Source organism: Megachile rotundata, chromosome 9 (genome assembly GCF_050947335.1).
Source record: "Megachile rotundata isolate GNS110a chromosome 9, iyMegRotu1, whole genome shotgun sequence".
In the NCBI taxonomy this organism is placed as follows: Eukaryota; Metazoa; Arthropoda; class Insecta; order Hymenoptera; family Megachilidae; genus Megachile; species Megachile rotundata.
This window is the reverse complement of record NC_134991.1, coordinates 14,989,073-15,007,683: the sequence shown is the minus strand read 5'-3', so window position 1 is coordinate 15,007,683 and position 18,611 is coordinate 14,989,073. Positions and strand designations below refer to the sequence as shown.

Sequence of the window (18,611 nt, the reverse complement as noted above, 5' to 3'; positions counted from 1 at the left end):
CGTCAGTTGACCCAGAATGCCTGATGCGTGTTGAGAGAGGGAGAAAGGGAGATTCTGTCCTGACGCAGCTCTTTGGGGTAGTTAAATTTGTAATTTAAATCAATGTTAATCCCAAAACCACGACGCGACACGCCAAATTCAGGATTCATGGCTGGCTCTCGTCGAAAAGGCGATTATCAGCCCAGATCGTGGAAAGTAATCTCGAGCAATTTTTCCGGCTGAAGTTGAACGACAATCATCTTTCATTCTTAGACTATCAGACGGTCTCCCGCTCTTTATACTTGCTTCTCCAAAGTCCAAATTTTAATTTCAATTCCGATGAAGATGATAGAACACATTTCCGTACCTCCCTTTTCACGTGCGCTAGAGTAAAAAAGTAATTTGCAGTAATTTTTGATAAACTTCGGTAAAAATAAGCTGAAACAAAGTTCGGGGCGGAAGGGTCTTTCGCCGAAGGAAAAAGTTAACGTCGGAGTCCGGCGTTGGTTTAATTCTACGTACATTAAGCCAGAGGCAATAACATTTTTATCTACCGTCGGACGTTCCCTAACGAATCTTCTTTATCCGCGACATTTAGCGTTTACAGTAGGTCGCGTACGGTTACTGTATATACAGGACGGTACGTGTAACGACGCGAGCTGCTCGCACGTGTTACCTCCTCGTTAGGGAACGAACGCCGTGCCGTTTTACGCGAGATTTACGATAGCTCGTGGCACGCATGACTTAAGCCTCGTCGCGCGTACGAAATCGATGCACGTGCTCCACGTACCCTTATCGACGGGAAATAGGGTATTCCGACCGCCTACGGCTGAAATGTTGCCCCAATATAAAGATACACCATCGAATATTTACTTTACGTCGCTTATCGTACCTGTACACGGCCAAGTAAATTTTTTGGCACGCCCGTGAACCGCTTAACCGGGCCAAAATTATCACGCCGATAAATAACGTCGTCAATTTCTCAAACCGTCCCGTGCAATCGTTGCGACGTGGATTTAATTCGCCATTTAAATCTCAACGTTTAATCCGCTTCGTTCTGAACTGCCCGTCACGCGGATAACCGTCGGCGAATCTTATTGTCAGATATCGAGATGACAATTACGACGGTACAGAGTCAATTATATAATATTTTTCGTTACTTTAATATAGATTGAAATGTTGTTCAAGAATTACGATGGGTGAACGCGACAGTTACGATTGGTATCTATCGATTAATGCAAAGTAACGGATGAAAATAACAAATGTTCTGTCTGGAAATTTTTCTGCTCCTTTTTCCTCATTCTTTACAGTCAGCAAAAGTAAAAAATTATGTCGCTACAGCAATTCGTCGAAGACACTGATGCATACAAATTTTGTTTTTTACAAACCTGTTCGATAATAGTAATTATAGTAGCAGATTGAAACGTTCCTCGAGCTAGCATCGAAAGTGTTGAAATATTCAATAGCGTTGGTTTTAGTCGCGAATACATACAGCCGTTTGACTTAATCATCGACACGTTTCTGTGTATAATTACGCGAATCGTGTGTCAATTCCCGCAGGAGCGATTTCTGTGTGTTCTGAGGTATATTCAGGTGCGCGTATAGAATACACGTGTACACGTCATTATGCAAGTATACAGGCGTACGTCAACCGACAGACCACGATCAAGCTTTCTCCGGTGCGCTCGTCGTTATACCAATACGCTGGAAAACGTTGCTCGCCTATTCCCCCTCGGGGAACGCGTAAATTCTAAATAGTGAATCGTCGCTATTTCAAATTATAACCTCCTCTCTGACGTTCGTTCTTGACCCTTTAATAACCGAGAATCGACCGCGCGTTACTACACCGTTACACGTTAGTTCACCGCATTACATCGCTACGCATTGTTTTCCTTCACGCTCTGTATAAATTATTTTCTATAAAAGAAACCCTTCCGATATTCTTCGCCATCCTGCTACGCGAATAGGACAGAGACCTCGATAAAAAGAATCGCGATAGCAAGGATAACGGCAAGCTGACGATGAATAAAGGGACCTGTTACGAACCCTGCTCGCTATTTTTCTCCGGTATCTGTAATAAAAGTTACGAGCAGGATGCTCGAGTGGAAAAGTGTACGGTAGAAAAATCGGAGGTTTAAACGATACTTTTAACGCGAGGTTTCGCATAATTATCGATCGCGGTTCGAAAAAGAAGAAACGATCTCGCTGTAAGCATCGATTCGCTAAACCGCGTTTGCCCGATTACCGCTTACTCGAGCAACTATCCGGAAACTCCGGGTGCCGTTGACATTGGCGGTTCGAAACTCTCCTAAACCTAGCCACAAAGTAATCACGCTGCACCGATTTCATCTGGGAAAAGAAGAAGCGTCGACATTCAACTTTCCAGTCACGCGAACAGAGATTACGACTGTACGGAAATACAGCGGTTGCTCGATAATCCGTCGTCTTCGCGGCTGTGGAGATAAGTTTCTCGAAGAAACGCGAAATTATCGAGCAGCCACCGTGGTTTCCGATTCGAGAGACGCGACGTTGGTTAGAAAAATCTTGCTCCATTTTTCGAGGCGAAGGATAACGGAATAAATTGCCGGGTCAGTTTGCAGAACGTCTCGATCGAAATGTAACCCCGTGAATAGATAACGGCCGACGAAGGGGATAAAAAACAGCCGGAGGGTGGATGGAGAGGAAGCCGGGAGCCAGAAGAAGAGGAAGAGGAAGATCGGATAGCGAAGCGTATAGAAAAGTTAGTGGAACCTCGATGGCCACCTTTACCCCTTCGTCCAGCTTCTCTCTCGGTCGTTTCTGGAAAGCCGGTCCACTTGGAATCGTTAGCGCGTCTCTGATAGCGTAGAAAGAATAAAAGTTGCCTGAAAGTCGAGTCGACGAGGGAAACCGGGCTTCTTCGCGAGTGGCTGCAGGGTCGAGGGTGTATTTTTTACACCGCTATCTAACGTACCCGCGGTCTGTTTGCACTGGGGATGCTGAGTTCTTCCGAGCGTCTGGGCAAACCTCGTGAATGGCTGGAAAAACCCCGGAAGAACAACCACCAACCAGTGATTAAGTTACCACTAGCGCGAGAACCTGTTAAATGTGGTTAGATATGGTATCAGAACTGTTCTTGCCTCGCCCTTAACTTCTCCTGTAACTATCTGAGAATACCAGCACCGCCGATACCGTAATTCTACTCTACTTTTTCGTAATCGTGAATTAATGCAATTTTCTATCCTCTCGGAAAGACTAGAGGACGGAGTTAACCGTGCTTTAACGAGGCTGTAAATTTTATCGCCGCTTCCACCGTTTATTTAATATTTCGCCTGCTAACTGGTCGGCTTTATTATTTGTCGGAGACAGCCAATAACAGAACTGAAGAATTATTTAGATCGTTATCATCGATCGCCGGAATATACTTGCGATTCCATTTTAATTCTAATCTTAAAAATTTTACGACGTTTGGGGAACTGAGAGATCGGTGATCAGTTGCGAGGATAATAATAACGAGAGCTGACAATGTCTAAAAATAAATTCTGGATTTCGTATAGGAGAAAGAGGAAACGCGTGTGTAAGGGTAATAACGCGAAATCGAATTATAGGATAGGGACCTCCAGATCCAATAATAAGAGGAATCGTAGGTGTAACGGTATCAGCGAATTGGCTGCGACTATGTGAAAATTCGATTTCCGATACCGATAGTTTTCCTATTTTTTACGAGTTCACCGCGTGAGTTGTTAATTTTGAATTTACGTACAGAGTTTTATTAAACTCTGAAGTTAAATTATTCACGCGGTAATGTTCGCGAGCAAAGTTCGAAGTCAGTTTACAGAATTGGAAGTAACGAAGTCATATCCCAGTGCGAAGTTAGATTTCGAGTATCGTTACTTCGGTAGAACCAAAGTACGTACAGTTGAAAGCGAGATTATTCTACGGTTACGTCGTGTCCTAGATTCTCGATCAGTTTCCTGTACATAATAAATCGTGGACTAACGGTGTCGCGAATCCCTCGCTAAAAATGGGATCGATGGACGTAATTTCACGTTCGCACGCAACGAATTCTGACGCGGCTCTATAAACGATCGGGAGGGGTGGTGCGTCGCTTCCGGTCAACGGAGCGGATCTCTTGTACGAGCTGTGTGTTCGGGGCATGTTCCATTCGCGACAGAACATTCATTTCCCATGTGAACCATGGCTCACCTGCCGCATTCCGTGTCTCTCTGTGTTTGACCCGCAGCGAAATGTAGGTGTCCTTTTCAGCTGTGTACGTACGCGGCCACGTACGTGTGACGATCTCACCCTCTGCCACCACCACCGTTCTCTTCCCACCCCCGAGGTCTCGCAGCGGCGCACGATAAATCATAACTCGGTCGCATTTTCTTTTTAAACCGGCCGAAAACAGCCTCCCCGGAGCAGAAGGTTCTTTCTGAAGCGACCCCACTGTGACAAAGAGGATCATATTTTCACGCCGGGAAAAGGAGTACAAAATCATCCGGTGGCTGCTTTACATAGTCGGCGAGTCAATGAATTCATAATTAAAGTGGCGAACGAGCCTCTTCGTAGATTTATAATCTCGAGAGTGTACCTGTCACCCCTCATAAATTGCTGTTTAAACTTTCACCCTCCATGCTTTCGTCGAATGCGTACGTTTCAAAGCCCCGAATGGAACAGTGATCTATGGTAAAAGCGTTTGCAAAAATATTTTCACGCTGCGATATTTATTGTACATAAATAAAAGTTCAAGTTATCTTGCGCCTAAAGCCCCTAACGCAGGGAAATATCGGTCGATCTAAAAGCAGTCGGATACGTTTCCGTAATTCCTCTAATTGACTCGTTCTAGGAACAGCCCTATATCGGCCACGTCGAGATGAAATCTAGCGAGTATTTCACGATCGCGTCGTAAATCACGCTAGTCGAGCGTTCGATAAAGACGAAAGAACGTTTCTCGGGAGCGTTCAACGGGAAGAGGAGATTTTTCCGGCAAAACAGACGCGAAAGCATCACCTGAGCCAGCGTTTCGCAGTTTATCACGCGAAGCTTGGACGTGCTTGGACGTTCCCTTCGCCGACAAAATATAATAATATAAATCGTTTAGGAACGTCGGTCGGATAATAGAGAATTCCACGCCACGCGTTAAACGTCGTCGATCCGACGCTCGTCGGATTACTTTCTTAGGTTGGTTAGGAAGGGACCGAAGGAAGGAAGGAACGGCTGACGGGATCGAGGATCCGTGCACGTGCACCGCAAACGTAATGGCGTTGTGTGTATAATGGTTATTTATGTTGCCGCGGAATGCGACGGATATCGAGCTCGCTGTGTCTGCCCCGAAGAGAACGGAACGTTCTGACGTATCGATTTGCCTTTTTCGCTAGAAGTATTGCAGCAAATAGCAAGATTTATCGTTGACGTATTTATAAGGCCGCTATCGCGCGAAAGTCGCTGCGAGCGAAATGCAGTCTTTTCTGTTTTATGTCGCTTACATGCATTGACACCTTCGAAATAAGTACGCTCCGAGATGTTGATTAAACTTTTATACGATCGAAGAAGAAATATTTTCATGACGTGAAGACTTGGAAGTTTAACTTTTTTTTGATCAACGTTTATCGATAATACCGAATTGTTGACAAAGTATGTAAATCGTCCGCGGTTTTCGTGAGACAGAGTCGATATTTCAGTTGGACAAAAATTGTCGTCGTTTTCGCGAGGATGTACAGCCGTCTACGAACGTAACGGTTTCGAAATTGCCGAAAGAAGACACGACCATTACTAAAATGCTAATTTCGAACATTTCGTCGCGAAGCACCTTTCAAGAACGGAAGAACGACTTCCACGCGTAGAGGGAATATCTTGGCTTATCCAACAGCCTCAAACTTTCATCCCAGTTTTGTGGAGTGTGTCGTTACAAGGGTGTCCGTAACGCTTGATAACCGGCTGGAATTTTTAGCCATTTCGATCGTTACGGACGAACGCGCCCGTACACCAGCCTCGTTCCGCTTTCTTTCTTCCTCTGCGGTTTCCTGACGATCCGTTTTTCTTTCCAGGAGAGTTTGAAAAAGAGAATCACGTCGGATCTGACGTCGATGCGCCGCAATGGTAACCGTTCGATACTCGTTTCTGTCGGTGCAATTCAAAGGATGCGTACGAACGTGTATCAACCGTATACGACAATACGAGAGGGAGAAAGCATTTTAATTAAAAGGAGACCGGTGAAAAAAAAGTTACAAACGTTTTATGTCGCGTGTAGAGATACGCGAGTTTCCTCGATCGTGGTAAATATTAATGACGGAACTGGTGTTTGATGTTCCTGGAAATTATTCGATTTTTAAAACGATCAAAGCGGTGACACGTGATCGAAGAAATCTTTTGCAAAAGCGAAAGTTGCATTTGGAGCGCAACGATCGAAGTGTCCTCGTTTCTCGTAGATAGTCAAGTTCCAGTTAGTCATGTCGAACAGGTTGGTAATCATTAGGATGTTATTCGAGTGTTACGTAAAAGCCCTTTTATTCGTTTTGAAAATTTACTTCCAACGTTAAAGGATAGCTGCAAATCACATTGGCACGCTAATAATAAGGACGCATCCGTCTTATCCCCGTTGCAATTAAAATAATACGGTCAAAGACAATAATCTCCGAGGAAATGCATTTATTAGATCTCGAGTATCTTTCGCACGAAAATTTACTCGTCGTACCATTAGCAGCGCGCAGTTCGTCGATGCTCCGGCTTCCAGACTAATTAAAACGGTAATTAAATCAGGACACACTTTACGGTTCTCGAATGACGCCAAGTGGAAAAAGTATGAGAGCGCTTGTCGGGAGTGCGACGTTTTCGCGCTATTAAAATCCAAACGATGACGTGGGCGGTTAATTTCTTGGAGTTTCGCTCGGTGTGGCTGCTCGATTCCCCGCTAACGCGCTCGAAACTTTCCTATTCCCTTTTTGAACCGTGTCATCAAAGCGCCCGGCCTCCCTCTCTGTCCGTTGATTACAGAGATCTGAGTTTAAATTGATCCCAATGTTTGCGTTCGCTACTACGCGAAACAGCTCTGCGGACTTCCTCTTTGTACATCGAACAGCCGAGAAATGGTGCCACGCGAACGCAGCGTTGATCGTTCGGTGCGAAAACTAAACTTCGCCGTTTATACGTAACCGATCGAACCTAGTCGTTCCCAGTCATTTTTGAAACTTTTGCCCTTCTTGTTTCGTGAAACTTACCAAGTACTATCGAGTTTATTCCACTTTAGTCACCTATTCTCCTTTCGGCGACTATTCTCTCGAACGATGGCCAGATCAAGAGCTTACGAATTTAGAAATTTAGAATGGCGCATAGCATAACTTTCTATTCGATCGAGAATCCTAAGAGAACGAGGTCCAGAATCAAACTCGCGGTATAAATCAGACTGGGAGGAGAATTCCATGCGTATACTCGATGCGCTTTTCTCCGACTCGATAATACAGAGCAACGATACGAGGTGATAAAAGTCAGCGTGATACGTTACGAGGAAAGCAGGGGAAGAGGTCTCGAGGATGGTAGAAAAAGAATGGGGAAAACGCTCGCTCCAGGATTGCCTTTCCTATGCATAGCATTTTAAAGTAAGTTCTTAATGCCATAAGAAGCGGCACGTAGCTAACAGGTGTTACGTTTTCTTTCGCTGCGCGACGAACTTTGATACTTAGCGTGGAAATTTATCGAACGATCGCTACCGTGAAAATAATTCATGCTGCGCCGCCAAAAAGTGCTACCCTCACCTACGTTTTCGCAACGGACCCTCCAGCTACCTCTGGACGCTCGTATATCTTCGGAAACCGCGAACTATCTGCGACTAAAGCGACTCGGTTCTCAGCCACTTTATATTCACCTTGGTATCGCGATAGTCCTTGTATCCGGCCACCGAGACGTACCTGGAAACTTCCACGGCATCGTCCAGGTCGACGTATCGTGATTTAAACAGTGAATATTGAGGGCAATTTTATCCGAAAAGGATAAGCTGTCTTTTATATGAACGGATCTTTCTGTCGGTGAGACCTTTGATCCTGTATTTTATGATATTCTATGTATCTCCGCGAATATTTGCTCTTTGACATATAAATTAGATATAGATTGTAGGGGGAGAATTTATTGCCGTCCTGTTTTGAAAGAAAACGAAAGAGAATAAAGGTGAGTAAAGGGAAAAGCTGAGGAGTAACATACCGAAAGCCACAAAATTCTCGTTCGGGCAATATTCTTGCTATCTCGCGAAAGAAAGAAAATGGGTGTCTTGGTAGAAGGGGGAACAGGATACCTTTTCGCGATTGTTTTCCCCGATGTTAATCGAGCAAAATCAGATGTCTTCTCGGAGCGTTCTCCTCCTCCGTCGTCTGAGAGCGTAATTCGTTGTTGGCGGAAGATGCGGTCCGTAAATGCGCAATCATGTATCCCGGCGTTGCTATAATTAACGAAACTATGCAGACCGAAATGATAGGTATTTAGAGCGTAAAATAGGGAACTCGTAGCAACGGGTTTCGCGAGGGCTGTAACAACATCTCTTCGTAGCAGCTGGCGGCGCACGACTGCGAAAGTGTTTGAACGTGTCTGCTTAAGCCACGAGATTCAGCAGGGCCGTTGCTGAAACCGGTGAATCGCGCAATTAATCTTCGATTCAGAAGCCTGCCTGTCGACCACTTCGCCAATCTCGGCTTCTATTCGAGCATTCGAGGGTGTAAAACGATGGATAAAACGATGACCAGTGCAAAATCTGGATGTCGGCCGCACCGCTGCCACGTTCATCGGCACTGACTGAACGTTTCCGTCTTCCCCCTTCTCTCTGTCCGTTGTTCTTTCGTTCCGTGGCTTCTTTCATCTGGCGACAGAACCGAAACTACCGTCGCCTCGATTGTTCGTTAATTCTCTGTCGAACGGTTTGTCAGCTGTTTGTCTTTCAACGTCTGGAGAGAATGGCTTATGCTTTAATTCGAAAGAAAACGTACGAAAACGAACGCTGTCCCGTCGTTTATCTCTTCTGTCCTTTCCAGCAAAATAAGCACAGTTTTTCGGCTTTTCCAATTTGTCTTTGGCTATCCGCGGCCTCTAGGACAGCTGAAACGCGAATTGAAAACGTTCCGTCGGTTGACACGAAATGACCCGGGAAATTCGTCACGTTCCCAACGGCAGACTGTTTCCCGTGCCATTTCTTCGTTGCACCTGCGTGCAGACGGTTCGAAACTGCAGCCGTGCTCTGGCTTCCTGCAGTCTCGTCACGAAGTGACGTTCATTTGCATGTGGAAGTAGGCACGGGTTTACTTATGCTGGCTCGTTCCATCGGTTTTAATTAGGCGCAGACTTTGATTTCGTTTCAATCCCTCTGTTTGGTCGTTACGTTTTCGTTTCACCTCGTGACGTTGAATAGGTCTGCACAACTTGCTGCCTCTCAAACAATTATTTCATCGTCACGATTTCGTTTCGAGGCACGTACCATAAATTTACCTGTTTAAATTACCTCCAAAATATTAACATTCGCAGGAACGTACAAGGAGCAGTAACGTTTCACGGCTATGTATATTAATGTTTCATTTATTACTGCATATTCAAATTGAATTATTACGGAAAGAATGAAATCGACAAACGAATTCGTATCAATCGTATTTGGGTAATATTTAAAAGCACAGAATGTAGGTTATTCATAACGAAGAGGTTCAAGTGTCAAACATCTACGTGTCTAGACCAAATACATATTCCACGCAATTAGCAGAGTCACATTTCAGTCAAGAAGGAAAATAGTTTGGTCGCACGAATAATTAAGAAGGTATATATCGGTAGTATGACCCGCGTTGACCTACCAATACCAATTCGGGATACGGTATCCCACGAAGCTTTACAAGCAAACCGATTCGATTAGCAAAAGTTAGGGCGACGGATACCGCGTAAGCAACTGGTCGCGCATTCTATAGTTAACCGTGCCGATTGCACCAGATTTCGCGTTGTTTGCGTTGCGTCTAACTTTCTGCTCGGAGCAAGCGCAATCTAAACTTCCCGCAGGATGTGTATCATAAAATTGCTCATACGATCCGCCGTAAAGCAGAACGCAAACGAGTGCGCGGTTTTCGCGACAGCGTCTTCCACTACGCCCCGATTTTCTCGTATCCGGCCAGTTTATAAGCGTGCCGCTGCTCTCGATGCCGCATAAAGTCAACTTATCGCTTCGTTTCTTTCTGCCATTTTATTTCTTTCGTTCCCAACTGGAAATTCAATATAACTCTTTGACTGCCGCGTTAAACTTGTTCGTAGCATTATCAGATTGTAAATTCTATCAGCTACGGGATCGAATCGCGTGCCTCTCGAATGTCGTCACGCGTTGTATTACAACGTAGTCCGCCACACTAATTGCGACGCGTAACAGCATGGTTTTTCATCACGAGTTTTAACATCGCATTCATTAAAAAATTGCCTGTTTTCTGAAAAATACAGGCTCCCATTTTGCTGACATAGAGCTGATCTTACCGTCTGTTTGGCCTCCCACAAAAAGAAAGGGTCTTTCTTGTTCTTCGAGCCTCGAAGAATTATCCGTAGCACGTATTTTCGGAGGAATTGGTGGTCGAAGCAGACCGTGGCTGTGCAACGCTGTCGTTATTACCAGCTAGCACGATACGTGAAACCGTAAGAGGAGAGGAGACGTGGCGGAACAGCAGGAATTCCCGGCATGGCCGGAGAAAAGAACAGCGAAGAAAAGAGGGATACAGTGCGGTCGATAAAACGCAAACAGAAACGACAGAGGGACAGTGCATAATGTAAATGAAACCACCTCGATGGAAGCGGCAGCTGAATATTTTCCATCCCCATCGTGGAATACAGATATTCAAGAGGCATCCACGCTCTGCACCCTATCTAGCCCTCCCCCTCTTTACTTGGACGGGGGATGGCTCTCCTTATAAAACCGAACTTCGACAGTTCCGCTCTTCTCCGGCGTTCTCCCTTTTCCCGCTTGCAGACTTCGGGAAAGTGGTACGTGGGCGAAATTTCAACGTGACGAGCATACAGTGTCCTCGGCTATTCCCCGCCGAACGTCTTGCTACCTCATCTTTCCGGAATTCCGACACCCCTGTTCACCAGCCTCTGGCTGCCTGCTTGGCTGCTGCGCCAGACGAACATGGTCGCCCTGGAAGAACGCGAATATTCGCGAAATATCTTCGACGACGTATCGATTAAAATCTGCGCTTAGCGGTTTCTTCGAGGAGCGACGAAAAAGAATTGCTCGTTCGAACGAAGTCTCTCTATGGATTTTTATCAGACCGAAACCCAAATTTTCGCGTTCGGAAATTTGGATATTCGAGAATTAAAAAATTTGCATTTTCGGCCATTCGGAAACGTGGAAATCGAGGTAAATATCGGATTTCTGTTAAATTACCGGGATAAAACGGCCCTTTATTTGTAAAATCGGTGCTGTTTTCCCGACAATCATTCGGCAAGATCAGCAATCTTCTCTAATTGCTGGCACAAAAGGTGAACAAAAACATTCGTCGAATGAATATTGGAATGACGAGAAGTTTGCTCGTCCGCCAATCATTCGGCCGATTCCATTATGCAGGGGATTAGCATTATTCGGCCGATACCGCGAATAGTCGAAAATTTCGCGTTGAAAGGTAACGGCACGGTCGGTTTATCCGGGAAATACGCGTCCGTCGACCACGTAATTCGTTCGTTTGACGCGTGCTGTCACGCGATCCGTTTCGAGCCGACCGCACATGCGTGCGTTTCGTCCGGTAAACCCTACGTTACAGAAATATTATTTACCATTTTAATGATAGCTCCCTTTGAAGCGATAAAACGCATCGCCATTCACGCGATTTTTTCGTGCGTGTTGCATTTTAATCACCGAAACGCATTGCCGAAAATACGAAGCAGAAGAGATCGCTGAAATACACATCCCGACGCTCTCTATTCACCGCATTGGCGAATGTGGCTTTTAATTTAATGCCGCTTTCGTGTCTGCTCTTTCGCTCTTTTCCTTTTCACGAAAAACGTGCTATTAGACATTTGTTCCTTGGAATATTGGACTGTTGCGTGTTCAGTGGTCAATTTCCAAATACAGAGTCTAAGGAAAAGCTGGCGATATCGCTGATGACGCGTTAGATCGAAGCTTGGGCTTCGACAAAAATAACTGCGTAAATATTTCATGGATGTTCTTAATACGAATTGGGTCACTCTCGACTAGAAAAGATAGGAAATCTACCAATTACTTACAGTCGAATGTAGTCGAACTTTGACTGACGCGATTAATCAACTACCTTAAAAATACTTGGATAATCTCGAATTCATCGATCGCTCATTTCTTTCACGATAACCTTGTTTCAAGAGTTTTGCTACGAATATCGAGTCAAAAGTTTCGAGTGTTATTCAATTTATGAGTTCTCTATGATCCTAGTCTTCAATCGGTAAATCATTTTCACGGAACGTTTTCTTTTCTCGAGGAAAATCGAACTGACAGATTGGCCCAATTCCGATCGCGTCACAAATGGATTTTCTGAGCGACAATTTTGGCCAACTCTTTTCTTCGCGAACTCTGCGATGAATCATAGAACTTTCTGCCTACTCGATAAACGTCTCAATAACCAACTCTGTTATACAGACCATGTGTATACGCGCTTTTCTCAAGAATTTTAACTTATTTAACATTATCGATGCGATGACGTTTCTCTTGGAAAAAGTGGAAAGTTCAACGAATAGGATGCAAAGCGCTGCTTCGGGGACCAGTCGATATCGTTGGAGTTTTCGAAAGGGATCGTGGCGAAAGCCAAGCATTGTATCCAATTCCTAGGAATCAGATTGAAGCAGGAACTCTCGGGTGACCCGAGAATTTAACCTCGACCAGCTACCTGGAAGGTGAGACTGCAAAGACGATAGTCGCTTCGTTCGTGAATTATTCGTTCCTTCGACTTTCGTTTTTCTCCTTATCTTCGCTCCTGTTCGTTCGATGTTCCTTCCAACCTTCTTGTTCGATCATCTTTCTGCGACGTCGTTTCGAAGGAAGACCGGTTATGGCCAAGGATTTTAGGACTCATATTGGAGATCAGTTGCCCGTGTCTTCTTCGTTTCTCCATTTAGGATGAACGAGGAAGAGGCTGAAAGTTTACGGTTTCAAGCTGCTTTGCTGGCAACACCTTGCACGCTGTTGCAGCTGATTTAGTATCAGTGGAGTGACGGCTCTAAGATCGCGGGACAAAGAGTTAAACGGCATAGTATTTTCGACATCGGGAATTTAAAGGTATCTTTTTCGAAACATGTCCCATCGCTGCAGGATAAATTTAATATCGAAACAGAATCTGAGCGAGAGAGAACAAAAAAACGGGAAGCTGTAAGGTTTCGTTGTGCCACATGTGTTGATATTAACCAACGGAAAGTTATCGAGAAAGGTCTGGCAGGAAACGGCCAGAAGAGACGAACGAACCAAACATAGTGCGAAAGCGTACGAGAGCAGAAAATAATAAAAACGTCTCTCTTCTGGCTGATTTTTATTTTCATAAAAATAGCGACGTATCGCGAAAGAAATACCAGCGTTGCGTTCGCCGTGCGTTGTCTCTGGTTATTAGCCGGGCACGTAACGTAGAAAGCCCGTATGAATAATAAGTCGAATTACTCGGAAAGCGGAGGTACAAATTCCGCAGAGGATCTCTTTGGAGAACGTCGAGTAACCAGTGACACATACGTAAGCCAACGAACGCTACGCAGGTCCGCTGCTGCCTGCTATACACCCTCCAGATAGTATTAAAGTAGCCGAGCCATTGAAAGTTTAACGTGCCGTAAGCACGTGAACTTCTATGTAGCTGTATCGAGCGTATTCAGCTTTTTCTCCTCGTCCGGGCCAAGATTGTACGAGAGATATGTACGGTACGGGGTGGCAATAAATAAGCAACCGCGGCCACAACGGCGATACGTGATACACACCCTTCGTTCCACCGTGGAATCTCGTATCCTTTGCGTCTGAACTCCGACCATCGAGACACGTATCCGATGCTTCGTCAAAATTTCCTTCTCTTTTTTAACTACCTTCTGTAACAGTAAAATTATCTATTCAAATTCATATAAATTTCAAGTTCCAACAGCTCGATGTCTCTTCAAGACCATAATTAAGTTCCTGTTTGTGAGAAATCTCTAAAAGTTCCACGACATTTTTCTAAATTTCCACGTGGTAGTATTGTTCATATTTACCTAGCTCGGTCTGTGAGACGGCTGGCACTTTTCATTACAGTTGGCAATACGCGCAGCGCATTAGTCGGTTTTACGTTCATACATTTCGTAGCCGGGTTATTTCAGGTTTTAGTGCGCGGTTGTGGTCTCGGCCACGATGAAAATCGTAATTGGCATAGTTATTTTTCTGCGGCTTAGTTTTTCGCTCGAACCCTTGTTCCACGAGGAGCTTTCTCGCTCTCCTCGCCGCCCGTGCCGAGAAATCGGCGTCTCTATCTTGGTGGCGATACCAATTAATCGTCCGTCGATGCGACGCTTAATCATCGCGACGCCCCGATACAACGATACTTCGCGCGGCTGTCGTCGACGACCAAGATCTTCTCGATACGTGTCGTTGACGAAGCTCGACGAAGCTCCCTTAGGCTCGATCCAGCTAGCCGGCTCGTTATCGACGACCTGTAATTTCGATTTTCTTTAGAAACTCGATACACTCGAGCAGCCGTCGCTCCCGATGGAGTTGTACAAGACCGAAAGACCAGACGACGAGGAAACTTGGCAAGAAGAAGAGACAGCTGATCGTAGGTGGATAAGAGTTTACGTGGAAACTTTCTAACGATACTTTTACATTATCGTTGCCTCTTACCTCCGTACACGAGAGGACGTGTCTTTTCAGAATCGTTAACGAAGACATACAACGCTAACACCGCTATCGATAGGTTCCTTGGATCGGGTTGCAAATTATTTGCGAACTACCTGTCGAGAAAACAACGTCTAAGGGATGTTGGGAGAAATTCGGTGGAAGTTTCGGTCGATAAAAGTCTATTAGACCGTCGCTCTTTTCGAATTAACCCCAATTTGACCAATTGATCGCGTCGAATTGTCGGAATGGTTCTCTCGTAAATATTTCGACGGAATTGATTTGTCGAAAGGTAAAAAGCACCGTTGAAAAATGAGAGCCTCCAGTGTTATATATGTAACGACTGCATACGCGTATATCCGATTCGACGATCCTCCAAAGTCGAGAATTCTCTGTTTCCCTGTGGAAATACGAACCACGAACTTCCATTACGAAATCGTTTGTTTTCTCTATGACCAAGGGAGAGAAGGGGTTAACGATACAGTAGGCCGCGTGTACGCGTTCGCCGTGAATCGAATGTAAACCGTTCTTATGCATATATGCCGTTCTCTTTCGCTTCATAATCCCACCAGATTTAATTTACTACCACCAGTACGACGTATACTCGTCGACGGACGGCTCGCCGTTTCGTCGTGGTCGTGTTACGCGGGAGCTCGAAAAATGTTTCGCTTAAAGCGGTCACCGGTGAAAGTAAACCAAACCGACAATTTCGCGAGATTGTTTGACAGTTTATTTAGAGACGAGTCGAATTAAATCGAATGGTACGCTCGTTCCGATCTTGTTGCCGTTAATTGAGCCGCGATTGATCACGATTTAATGACACCGATCGAAAGGGATAGTGGATATTAACCGTTTCACGATTGAAATGAGATTGCGATTCGCATTCGACCTATTCGGTACGTCACGCGCGGAATAATATAAAAATTTAATTAATCGAAAGAAACGTAGGGTTCAAATACGAGCAGTTTATCGACTGGAAGTCTATTAAGGTTGATTGCCATCGTTGATATTAAAAATTTCATTTTAAGATACGAACTCCCTGTCGATTATTGTATGGCTACGCGTTATTAAGAGTTTACATTAATATTGGACTGTATTTCAACGTATATTTGTATCGCCTTTACGTGAATCTTGACGCACGCCAGTGAGGTTTTCTCCCGCGAGCGGCTCTCGTTATATTCAGGGGGTAGTTTACACCGAGGAACTCAGCGCGTTAAGTAAACGCAGGTTCCGCTTTAGGCTACTTTTCGATAGCTCGAAAAGGACACGGTATCGATTCGGTCTCGCCGAGAGTCTGACTCTGACATCCTATTTCACTGCGTGACGCGACTGCCTGCTTCCTTGGCTGCCTACTGGCTCGTCCCTATTCCTTTTGACAGACAGTTCAATGCTATAAAGGTATTCGATGAAAGGGACGCGTTCTACGAGGAGTCCCTTAAACGTACATCTCCTCTGGCGTCGGGTCGTTATCGAAGGGCCGAAGGAAGATGTCGTCGATTCAAGGTCGATGGAAAAGGAGAAAGAGGAACCCTCGGTGACGTAGCTTAAATTCCAATAATGCGAGATATGAGTAACGGCGAACGCCGTTACACTCGAGGGGTCTGCGATATGAGACCACGTCCTTTTTCACCGATCACCCACACACGGGGACATCCACCGAACGTACACGCACCTACGATCCTTCCTCTGCTCATTCTCCTGGCTCCCCAGGCGCTTTGGGCTAAGGATATAGGATCCTGGAAATCGAAAAGATAAAGTTACGTCAGCGTTTTTCGAATATTCTTCTTCTAAAGGCTTCACCGGATCTTGCGGAGCTTTAGCCCCGCTCGAAATAAATTCTTGCGGTCCTTTGCTCTTCGATTCTTCGATACCGGACGAAACTTGGATAAATACGAAAGCTATTCTTACGATTTTGATCCAACGGCCATTACTCCAAGAACGATGACGCTCGATTCGAATCAATGATATCTGCTGCGAAACGACGATCTTCATTTTTTCCTACGATACGCTCGTGTAAGCAGCGCCAGAAAGAAGTATCAAAAGCGATTCGAACTCTTAACGACAGCATTTCGAATTCGTTTTGCAAAGTCGTGCCGCAGTAAAAACGTAAAAACGATCTTCTCTTCCTCGTCGAAATTTATGGATCCCGTAAAACGCGTTGTTCTCGTTTCTCTTTTCTAAAGCGGCGAAATTACGCGCTAACACGGGGCTTGTTTACCTTTTTCTCTTCCCCCCGGTACACCGATGTTTTTAGTTTCCTTCTTGCCCAGACATTACGTGGCCATTCTCCCCGCGGACGTTCCATATTTTCCTTCCTCCATTACGCGTGTTTCTCTCCGGTCGGCGGAAGTGCACTCAAAAAATGCCGACCGCCTGTTTTCCTCCTTCTCGTCGCATCGCGTACAAACGCTCGTAATGGTGACTGGAGCACGTCATCGTCGCTGACTGTCGTTTAAACGTCGCCGAGAGACACGGACGCCGATGGAAAAACGAGAAACGCGGGAACGGACGGAAGTCGAGGAACGGCCATCGAGAGGAGACTATAATACGGTTCGCGAACGGAATCCGACGCGGGTCTCGTTTTATCGGCGTTTCGTGGCTGGCGGTGACACGCAAACGCGAATCAGTTTACGAGCAGTTATCGTTTGCCCGGAGGTCGCGACGCGAGCCAACCGTGTGTAACGATACACCGCGGTGTAATGTTGTCGCGACGATGAAACCGTGGCAAAAGTGGATTCGCGATTTAATGAAGCGCCCCTCGTAATGGGGGATGACTGGGTCGATAATAATGCTTCGCTTTGCCGGTCGACGACAAAAGTTTCTGCTGAATAAGATACCGTTACCTCGTAAACGATAGCAGGTGAAAATGTCGGGTACAGTTAATCGTTCGGAAAATTGGTGTTTTAAGAGATCGTAAAACTGTTATCGATCGATCAGTCGATAAGTACAGTTTTAATTACTCGTTGCTGGAGGTGTTCGAGAGGAAAACAATTCTGATAACGGAACATCCCGACCCGTTTCGATCGCGATGACTATCTCCGCGTAATTTTCGCGACCGAATAGAAACTCGTACGTTTAAATTAACTCGTCCTGGAAAGTATTCGCGGTGAAAAAAATTGCATCACCGTGTAATAAAATGATCGTCGGTGAAACCCGAATCCGAACGCGCTGATCCCTGCGCGCAGCGGGGATTACCGGCCTGAAATGTTCGCTGACCATCAGGTTTCCGTGGTAATTCAACTTTCGGTGAAAAATAGACTTAGACGAAAGGGAGCCGCGCGAGTTCATTGTTCGCGAGAGAAAAGCCGGCGGGCAGGATCGTAATTCCGGCAGAAACTCGTCGGATCGCGACGCGATCATCGAGTGGCTATTTTGCGACCGCGAGGGACCCGCTGGTCGCCGTGTAAACAAACGGAACCGCGGTCCCGAATTAATTGAAACTTCGTCGAGTGCTGGTGGCGGCTGGTATCGTCCCCGAATTCCATCGTGTCTCTGGCAAGGTACCTGCACAAACACGCACGCGTGTTCCGCATGTTCGGCCGTTCGATGGATAGCAGCAAAGTATCTCGGTCGGAGGACGGACGAGCCCATAAATTCACCGTCGTATCGGGCCGTAAATTGAAAATGCAGGGCCAACGTCGAGGATGCTGTTCCGCGTTCAAGGATGCACTTCTCCGGCTGCTAACGCAGACACGCTCGTGTAAAAATCTCCTTCTCTTGGCAGGAAAACGCTTCCTGCTTTCCTATACGCCAGTATCGACGTCGTTTCTTCGCCGTAACGTCGAGTCTACGATCTGCGGAGAAAATTCCTACTTCGCAGCTCGTTTCACGCTTTGTTGTGGCGGCACAACAA

At 45.7% G+C, this 18,611-nt stretch overlaps 1 protein-coding gene and 1 long non-coding RNA gene across 6 annotated transcripts in view; one reads left to right on the top strand and one right to left on the bottom strand.

The window, feature by feature from the left end:
• Nucleotides 1-18,611, top strand: part of LOC100875297 (Dpr-interacting protein delta) — a 228,498-nt gene that overhangs the window by 82,026 nt on the left and 127,861 nt on the right. The gene's annotated exons all lie outside the window — the stretch shown is intronic.
• LOC143265146 (uncharacterized) lies at nucleotides 9,610-17,405 on the bottom strand. The gene is made up of 3 exons (XR_013039333.1): nucleotides 16,667-17,405; nucleotides 14,143-16,494; nucleotides 9,610-13,983 (listed from the first exon to the last, which is right to left on the bottom strand). It is a non-coding gene; the product is annotated as an uncharacterized LOC143265146 (long non-coding RNA).